The following is a 17,389-nucleotide window of genomic DNA, read 5'->3' on the forward strand; positions in this document are numbered from 1 at the left end:
GCTCTTCTTCTTCTTCTCGAAATCTTTGGTCGAAAATTTTTTGTCTATGTGATTTTTCTAGAATTGGATCCATAAAAGCTGAACTGCTCCGAATACGTCGCTGGAAGCGTGTTCGATCAATGGCAAAAAATTCCCAATAAGTTTTTCTTGCATTTCTATAGGCGAAACTCCAAGCAAATATGTAATGAACTTCATTTTTCTTTTCATCGAAAGTTATTCTATTATTACTACTCATCATAACTCACTCTAGAATTGTTTCACAGAATTTGTTAGTGGAGTGTATCTGACTAAACGATCGTGTAAAATCAAACAAAATGCTGATGTATTTGCAGGAATATTTTCACTGGCTTCGAAGTCGAGTCTTATATCTTGCACTCCTATCTTTAAGCTATCATTTTGTCTACTGCAATCAATATCAAATAGAGGTGCGATATCGTGAAACTTAGTCAATGTAAGACACGGCTCTCCAGAAGTTTTATAATAGTTGGATTCTTGAAATTGGGCGAAGAGCTCGTAAAGTAATGCAAACTGGTTTTTCTTGAAGTTCAAATTCATATTATCGTAAGGGTATACATCTGAGTTGAGGTGGAGTTTGATGTTGGTAATATTACAATGATCGAAATGACTAATATTTTTCTTGATCTGATTTTTCCTCTGAGTCTGAAAAGCTACAATGATGAATCGAGGTTTTTCCAATTGATTAGATGCTTTCACATTCCAAGAATGAGTCATTGTTTGTTGTAAAAGTGGATATTCGTGTAGTTCCCAGCTCCTGAATGCAATTCCTAAGTCACGTCCTTTTCCAATGTACTTGAGTAATCGCAATTTTTCTGTATCGGAAACTTGATCATGAGGAATTCTCCAGAGAATTTTAGTTAAATTAACTTTAGGTTTTTCATTATCCTTTGTTGATATTACAGAATTTGAATGAATGAATGAATGTTGTTTATTGATAGTAAATGAACATACTAAAGTAATACACGTTAAAAACAATAAACATTACAATGAACCAACAGAAGTTGTTGAGAGCTTCAACAACTTGTACGTGGTAACACAACACATATTTACATCTTTTACAATAATTAATTTAGTACACTAAACACAATATTCTATCACATAGGTTGTATATAAGTATATAAAAACAATAATGAAAATTAAGAGATTTGTATAAAAAAACAAGAAGAATAAAAGGTAAAATTTGAATTGTAGAAACAAGACAGCATCATTCAATTATGGTTTGCCAGTATTATCTTGACAATCACTCAGCGATGTGTAGCTATATTTATGATTATTATCATTATCATTATTGTATTTCAATCAACTCACGAATCTCTCTCCTGGATCTACTTCTGATATGAGCTATGAGGCTCCTTTTGAATTTTCTTATATTATTTTCACTTCTGACATATTCCGGTAGGTTGTTATAAAATTTCACTCCCAGGTATGAATAACTCCTTTGTCCGATATTTCTTCTCATAGTAGGTGCAACACATCTATCCTTATTTCTTGTTTCATAAGTATGAATGATACGTTGTAATTTGAATCTGTTTGCGTATTGCCATATGTTGACCTGCATATAAAACAGCTGTCGAATGTCAAGAAGATTTGTTTCAGAAAATAGTAATTCTGTGGGGTACATTCGATGTTTGTTCAACAGGATTCTTAAAAATTTATTTTGGGACACTTGTAACGTATTACAATATGTTTTTGAAACACCGCCCCAACCTATAATCCCATATTTCAAATGTGATTCCACAAGACTCTGATACACTATGATTTTTTCTCTTGAATTCAAATATTCTACTATTTTCTTATATCTGTACAGTATGCATCTCAGTTTTTGTATCAGATAGTCAATGTGGATATTCCATTTAAAACAACAATCCAACATAATTCCTAAATATTTTATTTTATTTGTGGGTCGTATAACAAATGAATTTTGTATGGTAATGTTGTAGTTTGGGAGGGAAGTTTCAAAATTGCTAAATGGTAGATAAAATGTTTTTTTGAAATTGATTGATAAAAGCCTATTATCTAACCAAGATTTTATTTTTGTGAAATCATTTTCAATTTTCAATTTCAAGTCATACCAGTTCGTGTCTTTATATATTACAACCGTATCATCGGCAAAACTGATTATTTGGCCATCTTTTTCAAGTAGAAATAGATTATTTAAATAAATAGTGAATAGCAAAGGACCCAACACCGTTCCCTGAGGCACACCACATGTTATTTTTTGTGTTTTGCTCAATTTATTTTTAATTTTAACTTGCTGTTTTCGATTTTCTAGATAACTTTTGAATAAACAATGTGCTGTACCTCTAATTCCCATATCTTCTAGTACTTCTAAAAGTATTGAATGATCAACGGTGTCGAATGCCTTCGCCAAGTCTAGAAAAATACCTATTACTGGTTCTCCTTTATCTAGGCTATTGTAAATAGTGTTTGTTAAGGAGTGTATCGCATCTTGAGTAGATTTATGTTCCCTAAATCCGAATTGAGAGTTAGAAAGTAATTTATTTTTTTCAAGGAATGTATTGACTCTGACCTTTATTACTTTTTCTAGAACTTTAGCTAGACTTGATATCAAGGATATCGGTCTGTAGTTCGCTACAGTATGTTTATCTCCAGTCTTGAAAACAGGTGTAACAATGCTATTTTTGAAGGCGGTTGGAAAATGTCCTGTTTCTAGTACACTATTTATTATCGCTGTTAGAGGGTAACTTATATAATGGACTATTTTTTTCAGCGTTTCAGAAGTTATCCCATCAAATCCGGGGGCTTTATTAGCTTTCAATTCCTGACCTATAATATTTTTTTATTTCTGTTTCAGTTGCTGGATACAGAAATATCGATTGACAACTCACTGTTCGTTGTTCTGCATAGGTACTTGGTTTATTTATTCTATCAGCTAGTTGTTTACCTACATTAATGAAGTAGTTATTGAATATATTCGCCATATGTTCTCCATCACTGATTAATTCATTATCGTCTTTTATATTACATATTTTGTCTCCTTCATTTCTAGCAACAACCTCATTAACTAACTTCCACAGTTTTTTTGACGAATCTCTTTCTTTCTGAACTTTCTTATTATAATAATCTCGTTGAGCATTTTTTATCAATGTTTTCGTTTCTCTTTTACAGTTTACATATGCAATCCTTAATATTTCATTATTAGGGTTTTTTCTGGTTTCCACATACAGATTATTTTTCTTATTTACCTGTTTCACCAGTGAGGGAGTGATCCATTTTTTTCTTTTTCTCTCGTTATGTTTTATTCTTACATATATTGTTGACTTTGTTATTACCTCCTGTATCATAGTGATTAATTTATTAGTTTTAGTTTCGATGTCATCTTCCAAAAGTACGTCATTCCACTTAGTGTTTTCAACATTTTCAATGAGTTTTTTGTTATCGATATATTTGATAAAGTTTCTATCATGATGGTTTCCCATTGGTTTTTTAAAAGTATTCAGAACGATCTGTAACACAGTGGTGTAGTGGTCAGTTATAGATGTAGATATTGTAATAGGTAGTATCGTATCATTGATATTATATTTTGTGTGTATAAATATATGGTCCAGACAAGTACGAGAGTTATTTTGCACTCTGGTGGGGGTATTAATCATTGACTGATAACCATATTCACTCAAGGTATCCAGATAGCTTTTAGCTTCTTTTGATTCTTCTAATATGTCTATGTTGATATCGCCTAGGAACACTTTATAATCACATGTCTCCTTATTATTTGCTAATATGTCGTTCAATTCTTCAATAAATGTATCTAATTCACTGGCAGGAGATCTATAAAATGAATTGATTAAAAATACTTTATTTTCACAGTTAACTTTGAGGCTAAGGAGGTTACTTTTATTCAGTTGTATAAGTTGATGAGCGACATATTGTTCTGATCTAATAAATACTACTACTCCATCGTTTTGGTTGTAATTGCCATAATTATACAATGTTTTATACCCAGCAATATTATAAACACTTATATCAGCTATTTGTCTTGTTTCTGTCAAAACTATACAGTCGATGTTACTATCCAAGCTTTCTATGAACACTATGAATTCATTCAAATTGCAACCAAGGCTACGTATATTGGTATTCACAATTTTAAAATTAGCAGTTGAATTATTTATTTTTAATACTTGTTTTGCCTCTTCGGTTGTATCCAAATCAAACGTTTCATATTTTTCAACAGTAAAATCATTAATGTATGGATCCATTTCATTGAATATTAATTCAGGAGCTTATTTTGAAATTAGTTAATATATTTATAACAGGAATAATAATACTAGAATCTTAAACTAAGATATTATATGTAAGATTAGTCTTTCTACACTATTTATTTTTCGAAGTTGAATTGTTTCTGGTAGGACGTCCTGATATTTTGGATAGATTCTTGGTCTGTGCGAGTAATCGAGAGGTGTCGGAGTCACTATTTTTTATTGTGGGTGTTAGGGGTTTTCTGTCAACATCCGTTTGATCCTTAGCTTTTCTCTTCTCTCCAACTGTCTCCGCGTCTTCAAAATTTTCCAAAATTTCTGGCTTTTCTACGTTTTCTGCGTTAAGTTTTCTGTGATCTAATATATGATTAGAAGTTGGGGTGGGTAGTGCGCTATTTGCTTTAGGTAGCAGCTCAAACTCGAATTCTTTATGGCCGCTCTCTAGTTCATCTGGACTGTATGGGGTACCATTTACATATAATTTGTAATTTCTTATATACGCCTGATAATTATTACTCCTAGCATTTTTCAGATGTTTAACCAATATTTTATTTGCTGCTTGATCCTCAGGTCCTAGGTCATGTGATATAGAAATACCAGTACCTCGTAGTTTTTTTAGATTTTGGAAAATTTTTTGTTTTTTCAGATACGAGATGAACTCAAGAATGATCGTACCTTTCTTTCCGATGAAATGAATATTGTTAATATCTCCTTCTGAAAAGTTGTAATTGAAGATTTCATTCAGTTTCCCAATAGTGACTTCGAGTATATTATCCCTGTTTGCGTTTAATCCATAAATGACAATATTATTTCTTTTGTTGAATCGTTCTATTCTAACAATTTTATTTTCCAACTTATTGCATTTCTCTTCTAGTTTCTTGGTTTTGTCGTTTAGGCTATCTCTTATATTTTGTATTTCAGTTTTTAGCTCTATCGTTTTATTATTTATTATACCTTCTAGTTTCCTGAGTAAATCGTTGTTTGAAATTTCATTCATATTTCTCTACTATTTTCTCGTACTAATAATTCTTATTCTAGTAAATCGTTGGGTAAATTTCATTCATATTCTCTCCTATTTTCCCGTACTAATGATTCTTATCTTAGTTCGGTTTTGCAGGTATTAAGCTACGTTTTTTCCTATATGATTTGTACTGTTTTTATGATTCTCGTGAATTAAATATTTCTGGCGTTATTTTATTATTCAAAGTTCAGTTTCGATATCCCTTGTTAAAAATGCACTCACTATTTTTCGACTTAGTCTCAGGTACATGTAGATCCAAATTTCAATGTAGATTATTACTTTCATACATTAATAATCACTAAATGTTCGGGAGCTCACACAAACAGTTTATTTACTTTCCGAATTCTTTACACTATTCGTCACTACTTGTTCTAATGAGTACCAATTCTTGGCGAATGTTTACGATTATTTTCTTGAAATCTTCACAGAAACCCAAAAGGTGTTTCAGGGGGATGTAGACATTGAAGTATCCATTCGAATCGAATACTTTTGGATATTCCAAATGATTCCAACAGGCATTATTATATCTGTCACATTCGCTACTTGTATAAGAGATGTATCCTTTAATAGATGATGTTATACCTGGGTTCCTCACCCTGTCCACTACCGTGCCTCCTATCTCATATCTTATCTGATCGAACAGAAATGCCATACCATTATTCACAAAATTTAATGTTATACTAGGTTTATTTTCAGCATCAGTTAATCGTCCTTCGATATAAAGGTAACTTTGGGATGGCAATGTATAAATATCTTGAGTTTGAATAATAGGAATTCTAATTTCATCAGAATTATTGAATGTCGTATTTGCATAAGGTGGATGACTATGCATCTCGTAATTAGTTATAGAATCATCCATCAATACAGGTTCACCAATATTCAATGTATTAATGCTCATTTTTGCGTTTTTTTCCTCCTTTTTCCACTATCTAGTATTTTTGTTTTTCTGCTACTTCTGCTGCTGCTGCTTCTGCCACCGCAAGAACTCTTGAAAAATAATAAAATTTGTCTGAATCTTGAACTGATGTTGACTTTGAGGTTACACCAAAACTCGTAAAAAGTAGCCGTTTTGACACTTTGACACTTAAAGTACTCGAAAACCAAGTGAAAGAAGAAACTGTCGATTTTCTGATGTTAACCATTTAACAGCACTTCCTATAGTGACACATTTTCCAGGATCTTTATCAATTATACTATGTGCTGTTGTTGATGTTGTTGGAAAAGTTGTAATATTATATAAAAATACCATCAGAGCTGCTTTTTGAGATGAAGTCTTACTGTTATCGTTTCCTGTTGGAAATTGACTAAATTACCCTCTTGTTAATTTATTTTAAGGAAAACCTCATCGATATGTCTAGTGTTGATTGGTAAATAGATAACATTTGCAACTTTTTCAATAATTCGAAATCCACTTGGTACGGTGGGGTAGAACATATGTAACAAATGTACGGCACTGTCATTATTGAATGAATTCGTTATTGAATTGCATTCAACACAAATCAAATTTACTTTGGAGATATTGATTGGAAAAACCGATATATGTTTTCTATTCGGTTGTAATTTTTTTTTCTCGAATCCTAATAGAGGTGCCAATGAGTTAGGTTTTTCTAAATGAATTGGTTTATTGGATATGATTTCATATCTCAAAGTATTTCGGTTTGCATACAATTTCAGATCGATACTACTCTCAGAATTTTCCTCTTCTTTGGTTATGATATTTGAAGTTTTCGCTTTGAGTTCTTGTTTCGTACTTTCTTTCGATTTCACTTCATTCAATTGTCTCATAATTTCACTCTCTATATCAGATATTTCATATGAACCAGGAGGAATCTTAATTTTTGTAGACCCAATATAAAAAATATTATTAGTCTCATCCACATTCGGTATTGTATTGAATGTTACAAAGTCAATCAATCCTAAAACATAATTCTTTGTATCGTCCAGTATGATAGGAGGATTAATTTTAGACGAGAGAATCGAATCTCGGCCTGATAAGGTGAACGTATATGAACACATGTTAAAGGTTATCTGTAGAATGAAGAGAAAACATTGATTGCATACATGTTTATTGAGAAAGAAATTTCAAACATAGTTGTCCGCAATTAACAGAATTATATGATTGATATACAGTATGATTATAATTAATGAGACAAGGTCCATCTGAATTGAAGTATATTAAAGCTTCCAGAGGTGGTCTCAGATTACCATAACTATCAAAATAAATTATATGAGAACCATTTTTGCGGTAGGCAGTCCAATGAGTCCCAGGTCCAGATTGTTTATCGAGATTTATTATTCCTCTTTCTTTTTTTTTTGGATTTTTTCGGTAAATTATCTCTCATATAGACAGATCTGAAGAATGGAATTTTTAAATCCTTTGCATACTTTATCAAGTCGATATTGGATAACGGACGATTATGAGGAATTTTTTCCATGTTTCGCCTCTCCCTCTCAAACGGTGGTACGATTCAAAAACAACCCCAAACCAGTTTTGTAAGGTCTTAAATAAAATCCTTTCCCTAATGCAATAGATTCCATAGTTTTATTATGACGTTGAGCTTCTTCTAACTGATTTTTTGCAGATTTAGCATCAGTTACAGCTTTGGCAATTCCAGCTGCTCCCCCTGTTAGGGCACCGAGTGCACTCAACCCAGCAAAAATTGGAATCAAAGGAAGTATTCCACCTGTTTTGGGTATTCTCACAACACGTGTTGGTTTAATATTCAATTTTTTGCAGATTTCAAAGCTACCGTCACAGCTTCTCCTAAAGTCTTTGGTTTTTTACTGATGATCTGTTTTTTTATTTTTCGTGTCGCTGTCATGAAACACATCCCCTTTTTATTCCTACATTTCTTCACATTTTTTTTCTTCCTAGAGATATTTTTCCTCTCATTTTTAGATTGTTTTCTTTTACATTTTTTGACAACCATCTCGTTATGAATTACTCGATACACTGACAGATTCACCCTATTACAGTTAATATTTATATAGATATTATTTTCTTATTATCAACATTTTCAAACTCTTCTTCCAAATTTCGTTTTTTAGGATTCTGCTGCTGCTGCTGAGACATTTGTTCATTTATTCCTTCAATTGAGCCATTTTTCTGAATATCTGACTCGATTTGTTGCTCTAAATTTTTTCTTTTCGCAGATAATTTGGGTTTATTTTCTCTTGAGTTGATTATTCTCATTTTTTTATCTAGGATAACAGGTATATCGTTGAGGAATTTTCTTTTAGTAGCACGCTTCAAGTCTTCTATTATATCAATATCCATAGGTTCATCTTCTTCTTTGTTATCGATAATAGGTCGTTTTCGTCTCAGTGACGGCGGCGGCAGACGTTTAGTCTTAGATTTTTCTTATCAACTCAAATAATTTTATTTCCATTGCTACTGTTGAGAAGTTTTAAACACTCTTCAATATTCTTCGTTACATCTGTTAGTCGTTTATTCATTCCACTCAATAATTGAATACATTTTCTCTTGATATTAGCAGTTAAAGGTGTACGATTACGACGTTGCATATTAGATCTTTTCGCGTATAAGTTTGAAAGTTGACTGATTAAAATTCAGTTACCTCAAGTATTTTATTGGAAATAGATATGCAAGGTATTGAAGTTATTCCACAGAAAATTGCTCTACCAATCGAGAATAATATATTTGAAACAGAGGAAACATTCAAAAAGCATGGTATGCTTTTCCCCTCTACAATAAGGTGTATAATTGTTGGACCTTCAAACTGCGGTAAAACAAATTTAATGGTGAATATGTTGGAGCATGAAAATGGATTGAAATTTGAAAATATATATGTGTATTCTAAATCACTTAATCAACCTAAATATAGGTACTTGGAGCACCTGCTTAAACCAATAAAAGGAATTGGATATTACGCATTCAGTGCCAGTGAAAATATAATGCATCCGTCTGAAGCTAATCCCAATTCGATTTTTATTTTTGATGATGTCGCTTGTGATAATCAGGAAGTTATAAGAGAAGACTTCAGTATGGCGAGACATGCTGCTGTCGATCCATTTTATTTGAATCAAAGTTATGCAAAAATACCCGAATTCGAGACAATGCCAATTGTTTAATCGCTTTCAAACAAGATGATCTAAACTTGCGACACATCTATACCGATCATGTAGGAATTGACATGACCTTCGATACCTTCAAGGTGATTTGTTCTTTATGTTGGAGAGAACCTTATGGCTTTATTACTATTTTTAAAGATTGTTGTCTCAATAGGGGTCGTTACCGCAAAGGACTCGATCACTTCATACACATTCAAGAATAAAAATGGAAACAAACCTCATTATCAGATTAATACCAGTTCAGACCTGTTGTAAACCAGTTCAAACCTGATAAAACCTGTTCATAACCGGTTCAAACTGGATCAAAACCAGTTCAGCAGACCTGATAGAAGCAGATAAAGTGTCGGTTCAACCTATTCAAATACCTGATCTATTCAAAACCTGATATAGACCAGTTTGACAATAAAAAGTGAAGACATAGAATTGAAAAAAAGACTCATTAATAAACGGAAAATTGTTAAAAGTAAATTGGAATTTTTGAAACATGGTGAATTACTACATGAAAGTATGTTCAATCCAATTACAAAACACCTGAAAAATATAGAGAATAAATTGCAAGACAAAATTCCTAAATTAGATGTTTCCCAAGATTCCTCGTCGATTATCAATGAAACTACTTACAAATTCAGAACCAAAAATAGAAAATGTTTCACATTCTGATGATGATGAACCAAGTGAAATCAAGCAATCTATTGTAGAAAATATTCAGTCTGAAGATGAAGAAGAAGAAAGTCAATCATCTGGAGTTAATCGTCTGAAAGATATTACACAAACTTCATATATTGATTATTTGAATCAATATGATCCTCTTCCAATCACAAATATGGTGTACGACTTGATGAAAATACTGAAAAACTATCAATTGGTGATTCAAGACTGCACATTGATGGTCCAGATGTAATCGTTAAAAATAGAAGATATAAGGGTACACCCGGTCTATATGAATTCCTTTTCAAAAATAATCCTGAAAATTCCACCGAACAAGATCAACAAAATTATAAACAAATTGTTTTGAAAACGAATGCTCACCGGCGGCATTACCAACCAAATAAACAAATTGACGGTAGTAAATTGCAAAAATATAAAAATATATTAGCTCCAATAACTGGTATATCGGGAGAAGGTATGTTTATGGAAGCAAATAACAATAAAATAGATTATATTAGATGGGATGATCCAAACGAACTCTGCGACAGATTACGTTTACTACTACCCTCAAGGCAGGCAGGTCATTCAGGTCATCAAAATGAAATAAATTCCATTATTGAAGAACTGCGAGAAGCTAACATAATTGCATGAGAATTCAACAGAATTGATTAGAGAGAATGGGAGTCGAAGCACGTATGCATTTGATACACGAAAGAAATTTCGAAACTTTTGAAAGTAGAATCGAAACTTTTCATAATTGGACATATGAATTTCCAAAAGATAAACTTGCTGATGCTGGTTTCATTTATACTGGTAAAGGTGATATTGTTGCGTGTCCAAAATGTCACATTGAAGGATTCGAATGGAAAATGGGAGACGATCCGCTGATGGATCACTTCAGATGGCAACCAGATTGTATATTTTTTGATGGAAATACATTGCTCTCTGGAAAAGAAACTCAAGAAAAAGGAGAAGAAAAACCACCCAAAGACAACGTTCCCACAAATTCAAGTAATATTTGAAAAATATGTTTAGGAAAAGAAATGAATATATTATTTGTACCATGTAAACATATAGCATGCTGCATTGATTGTTCTATCAGATGTGATAATTGTCCAGTTTGTAGATCATATATTGAATCATTTATAAAAATTTTTATTACATAAAAATAAAACATAAAAAACGTAGCAATGTTATTTTCATTATTACACCCTACTTGTTATTGTAAATCGAATGAAACCTTGTATTCATGAGGAATTACGTATTTTCCAATTCATTTACAAAAAATATCCATATTTAATCATACATATGACCTTAAGGTCAGCTAATCTGGTTTATTATCAGGCAAACAACAAGTATTTCAACGAAATGCAACAAAAATATCCTAATTATCAGCAACAAAGTTGTCTCAAGGTCAACTGGCGCACCGACAAAGTCATCGAATAAAACACATTGGCGTACGCCTGGGTACATGGTTTAACGAAAAGGGGTCGCCTGATGAGGGTGTCCGAACAGGGGTTGGCCGAAGACGATTCACTGAGCCAAAAGGTCTCTAATACGACACGGCTAATCTACACCAGCCGAGGCCTCTTCTTACAACACCCTCTGGTCATTGTCAACACCATTGTTCTTCGTCAACAAGGCCTTTTTGACACACTTTTTCACCTCAAACAACCGCACCCCTTACGCTCTCGATGAACAGCTCGATGGCATGGTTACCATTGTATCTAGAACCACGTTAGCTATACTACTAAAATCCTATTAATACGACATTTTTGGCTTTGGTACGATGTATAGTCGCCAGCACGTCAAGCTATACAAATATATCAAATTTCTGTAATCGATTTTGAACTTTATAGCGAAATAAGGTTGGTTTCCGTTTGGGAAACGTACGATCGTATATAAAAAATCAATAACAATTAACAGTTGTTTTTTTTTCATAATGCACTTATCTAACCATTTTTAAACTTGAACAATCTATAAACTTCTTTTAATATTTTGAGAACGCATCCAAAAATTTTAAAATTTCATTGCTTATCGATGAGATTCATATTTTCTTTTATAAATATGAAGAAGTAGAAAGGCAAAGCTTCTCTCAACTAGTACTTGATGTATCAGATTGATGTATGAGTAATTTTTTGTGCAATGGGACAATCCCACGAAGACTGTGGTCGCACATTATAAACGAAGTGTCACGAAAGCTTTCTGATAATCCACAGATTAACTGTCAACAACAACTGACAGCATAAACTTTGGATCATTTCTAATCCGAATAAATAACTGTTTAATACCCACAACATAACTTTGACATGGAAACTGTTTTTTGAAATTTTTGTGAAGTCTTCATCGTTTAGGTTTGATTTTTCAACTCGGTATATTTCTGAAAATACTATAGACGAGAATCGATATCACTATCAAGCCTCTAACAGGTCGTAGTGGTCGATCCCTTTCAAGAATCACGACTTTGAATAACTCGATAGTTGAGAGCCGATTATACTTATTTCGACCAAGTATTTTTTCATACTGTTTCACCAGAAAAATATCCCTCCAGTAATGATAATGAAGAGAATGAATACGAGTCATCATTATCTAGGTTATCCGATTCATTTTATTTGTCGATATAAAAAATCAATAAAAATCTACAGTTGTTTTTTTTTCATTCCATATGCACTCATCCAACCACTATAGTTACTCGACCCTTTTTGATGATAAAAAAATATCGAGAGTAAGCTTATAAACTTCATGTGAAATCTTCATCGTTTAGGTTTGATTTGTCAACTCGGTATATTTCTGAAAAAACTAATTACGAGAATCGATATCACTATCAAGCCTCTGAAAGGTCGTCAGTGATCGATCCCTTTCAAAAATCACGACTTTGAATAACCTGATATCGATAGCCGATAACACTTACTCCGAACTAGTATTTTTCTCATCCTGTTTCACCAGAAAAATATCTCCTCAGGAATAATAATGAAGAGAATGAAAACGTGTCATTATCTTCCAGGTTATCCAATTAATTTTATTTGTTCATATAAAAAATCAATGACAATTTACAGTTGTTTTTTCTATTCATAATGCACTTATCTAACCATTTTTAAACTTGAACAATCATTAAACTTCTTTTCGTATTTTGAGAACGCATCCAATAATTTTAAAACTTCATAGCTTATCGATGAGATTAACATTTTCTTGTATAAATATGAAGAAGTAGAAAGCCAAAGCTTCTCTCAACTAGTACTTAATGCACCAGAATAATGTATGAGTAATTATTTGTGCAATGTGACAATCCCACGAAGACTGTCGTCTCACATTATAAACGAAGTCTCACGAAAGCTTTCTGATAATCCACAGAATAACTGTGAACAACAACTGACAGCGGAAACTGTGGATCATTTCTAATTCGAATAAATAACTGTTCAATACCCACAACATAACTTTGACACGGAAATTGTGCTTTGAAACTTTTTTGATTCAAATACTGTACTGTAAGAAGCCATTGAATAGCGAAACACGTGTTTCGTTTTGAGAATCTGTTAGGTGAATATCTCACAATGAAGTGATTTTGAATACGTAAGCTTTGAAACATTTCAAAATTATAAAAAATTAAAGAACAACACTTTTTCTCTCTTTGAATTACTTTATTTTTTCATAGTCGAACAATTTTACATGCAAATATATAAATTTTATGTAAGTCCAGTTACTGCGCTGGTGAAAGACGAATCAAAATTTCACAATCCATGATGAGGCTGTTGTTCTCCTTATAAGAGCACACTAAGGAAACTTAATCACCTTGATGATAACTTCTGCCATGATTACACCTAACGAATCGGAGGAATATAGTAGTAGAGGTAAGAACACTGACACTATCAGTTGAACACAATCATCACTTCCATGATCCTGGAATATCTTATATATGCTTGTACAACCCCCTTCTGTGTCACTAGAGTACCTGTTGAGTACCTGATTACCAGAACCAACCCTGAGCACAAATACCAACCATAAGATTACAAAAATAGGACTATATTGAACCCATTCGCAATGCGGCAGAATCGTTCGAAAATTTGGGAGTATCAAAATGTTATTTGAGTTGCTCATAGAATGGAAACAATCACATTCAAACATTTCACTACATTACTGAAAATTGTATGGCGAAATACGTGTTTCGTTTTGAGAATCTGTTAGGTGAATATCTCACAATGAAGTGATTTTGAATACATAAGCTTTGAAACATTTGAAATTTACAAACGTATTTATCGTAAACACTTTAAGTCGCACATACTTGTTACGACCTGTTAGCGATAGAGTGAAAGTCTGCAGCATTCGATCGTGGGATAGTCGGCAATAAGCGATCAGACGCAACATGTTACGTTTATCGCAGATCGCAAACACTAAAAATGGAAGATTTCACTGAAAAATTAATAGAACACGTGAAAAAACATGTGTTGTATGATATGTCACATGCTGACTACAAGAATGTACGCATTAAAAATGAAGTAGCTTTTTTTTCGGACACTTGATGGTCATGTGCTTTCCATCTATACTTCCTAAACAATTGGGAAAGTGCCACAAGTTTTCATAACCCAAAATTGATTTATCCCATAACTCTTTTGTGGGCTCTGCCAAATAAATTGGCTGCAATCTATCCCATATAGCTTCGCAAACTTCTTCCACAATTATGGCAACGATTGGAAATCCTAATCGAAAGCTGCGACCAATTGTTTTATATGAATCGGCAATAGCTAAAAACTTCGAAAAAAAAAGTAGGTTTTAGAATTTGGTTTTCTTTGATTACTATAACAATATGTTTTTTTTAAATTTAGTTTGATAATGAAAATAGGCTCATGTTGATTAGGAAATGTTTTATTTGCAGGCGAGGACTTGAAAAAAAGCTGGAAAAACTTAAGAGATTGTTTCTCAAAGCACTTACGTTCCGAGAGAACCAGAACTGGGCAAGGGGCTGAATCCATTTGTCGCTATAAATCCTGGCCATGGGCACAGCACATGGAAGCTTTTAGACCTTTTTTGAAATTTGCGCAAACAGTCCAATATCGCTACTACTGATGGCAGCAGAAAGTCCTGAAGTAGTAGATGAAGGAATTGGACCAAGCAATCCACAAAAAGAAGCTACAGAGAGTTCAGAAAACTTTAACAAAGCCAGTACTGGGACTACTGTACAATAAAGATCGGCACAAACTTCATATATTCGTGATTCAAGCCAGAAAAGAAAAGCGGGTGAAAATTCGGCAAAGAACAATTCATATGATGTTGACAAAATTTTTCACTTTTTGAATAAAAGGCACTCGGATGTTGAAAATAACTGCGACAGCATATATTTAACTTTTCAAGGATATGCTGCAAGGGTTAAAAAACTGCCTAATCGACGCCAGACTATAATGAAATATAAAATCGCCAAAATCATAATGGAAGAGGAACTGACTCAAGAAGCGGAAACTCAGACGGAAAGTCGACCGGGTACATGTTTTTCTAACAATTCCACTGCTTCATCTAATACATCTAATATTATGCCATATAACAACTCATCGTTAAACTCGTCCAATATACGTGAGACTGATAACAATTCTTTTGCTGCAACGTGGTATGAAGATTTTTACCATACCATCGTGTGAAATCCATACATATTTTTTTATAACACGTTATTCTTTTCAACTGAATAAAAAATTAAAGTATTACGAAATAATTATTTTATTACCTCAATGTGACTGCTAGTCGTTCTGTTGCCCCAATCGGTTCTCTAAATGTAGTTTGCTCTTTTGTAATGTCGTTCTTGATAAGATTCAATATTTCATCAAAACATTCACAGTCCATTCTAAAATATGTGTAGCATCGATTGCATCTTTCCGGAGTTCAGGGTATATCTTATGAAATTTGCCTTCTTCTTTACGTGTTTTGTTAATTTCGTGCACCCAAACATTCCGCCTAGTTATCAATAGCCTATAATATGTATGATATTTATAATATAATATGTATATTTGACCAATTTTTGCTTACCGTTGTCCTTCATTATCATCTTCATCCAATAATATTACAAGAAGCAGTGCTTCTTCTTCCAAGTCACACATTTTTAATAATGCGTCGATTGTAGGTCGATATCGCATATATGTTTGCTTTCTAACGCAATCGCTATCGCCATTGCTATCGTGATCGCGTGTATGTGTGTTCTCCGCTTTACAATCGTTGCAACTTTCCAAACTGCGTCGCAGGTATGGATGGAAAACACATATTGTTGTAGGTTCCAATAAACAGCGGCAGTGAATTTTTCAATTACAAAGGGTTTTTTTAGTATTGTTTTATTCGCCGTAGTCGACGCATATTACAATTTTATTTATGATAATTTGGGATGCCAAATATCGCCTCAGCAGGGCTCGAAGAATATCGGAAAATGTCTTCGGCTTAATATTGCACAGGAACGAAATAATCTCAGGGTTTTTAGAATGAAAAACTGTGGCTTCTGCTGCGCTGGCTGGGATTCTTTATTGGGAATAAATTTTTCTTTGTTTTGATGATGACTTCACAGATTAGACTATTTTCGATCTACAACTATAAATGACCATCGATAATATTTCACATACATAAAACAATGAAAATAATCATAACAAGAGATAGTCTTATGAACTACTCACCTATAAATGACCGTGGCGACCACTATAAATCATTCAACAACAATTTATGAATTGGATAAAGCCTAAATGGTTCATATATTTTGCGAATCGAGATCAGTCGTTGATTTGCTTTACCATGAAATTAGCAAGGTCATCATCTTTCAGCGAACGAAAATTCGAGAACCTATTTTTTTTTTATAAATTCGCAACACAAAAACGCGCATTCCGATATCGCGAATAATTTTCAATCCAGTGTGCGAATTGTAGGCAACCCGTGATGTCTCTGCATGCATCACCGGTTATCACCCTTAAAATAGTTAGAACTGATACAATAATTTGAATACAAACTCATATGAATTCAACGGAGTCTAGTTCATTACGCAACAACTGACAATAATAAATTAGCTCATCAACTCAAATTAAAACTTTCCTCAACGACAGACATATAAGGATAATTCAATTTTAATAGAAACAAGAATATATAGTAAATAAGTTCCAGTTCATCTTTGCCCCTAGGCTTCAGGAACATCAAACGTCATGGACCTGAAGACGGTAGCTTATATTTTTTCAAATGGGATGCATGAAATGTGCCTCTTTCTTTTTTATTGTTTATATTTTCCAGAACATACGTGGCAGCACTTACCCTCTTTTTAATCCGGTATGGCCCCTCGAACAACAACAGGAACTTCCTAGTTTCAGCTTTGAGGGCTGACGAAGTGTTGTTGGCTTTTAATAGTACGGTGTCTCCGATTTGGAAGTCAAAATACGGTTTA

At 33.0% G+C, this 17,389-nt stretch overlaps 1 long non-coding RNA gene across 1 annotated transcript; it reads right to left on the minus strand.

Moving 5' to 3' along the window:
- Window positions 1–932: 932 nt before the first annotated feature.
- On the minus strand, window positions 933–6,122 carry LOC141484218 (uncharacterized). The gene is made up of 2 exons (XR_012466532.1): window positions 3,872–6,122; window positions 933–3,807 (listed from the first exon to the last, which is right to left on the minus strand). It is a non-coding gene; the product is annotated as an uncharacterized lncRNA (long non-coding RNA).
- Window positions 6,123–17,389: the final 11,267 nt, after the last annotated feature.

Source organism: Leptinotarsa decemlineata, unplaced genomic scaffold (genome assembly GCF_025532065.1).
Source record: "Leptinotarsa decemlineata unplaced genomic scaffold, Ldec_3_MD MMD2_tig00005002_RagTag_RagTag, whole genome shotgun sequence".
Lineage (NCBI taxonomy): Eukaryota > Metazoa > Arthropoda > Insecta > Coleoptera > Chrysomelidae > Leptinotarsa > Leptinotarsa decemlineata.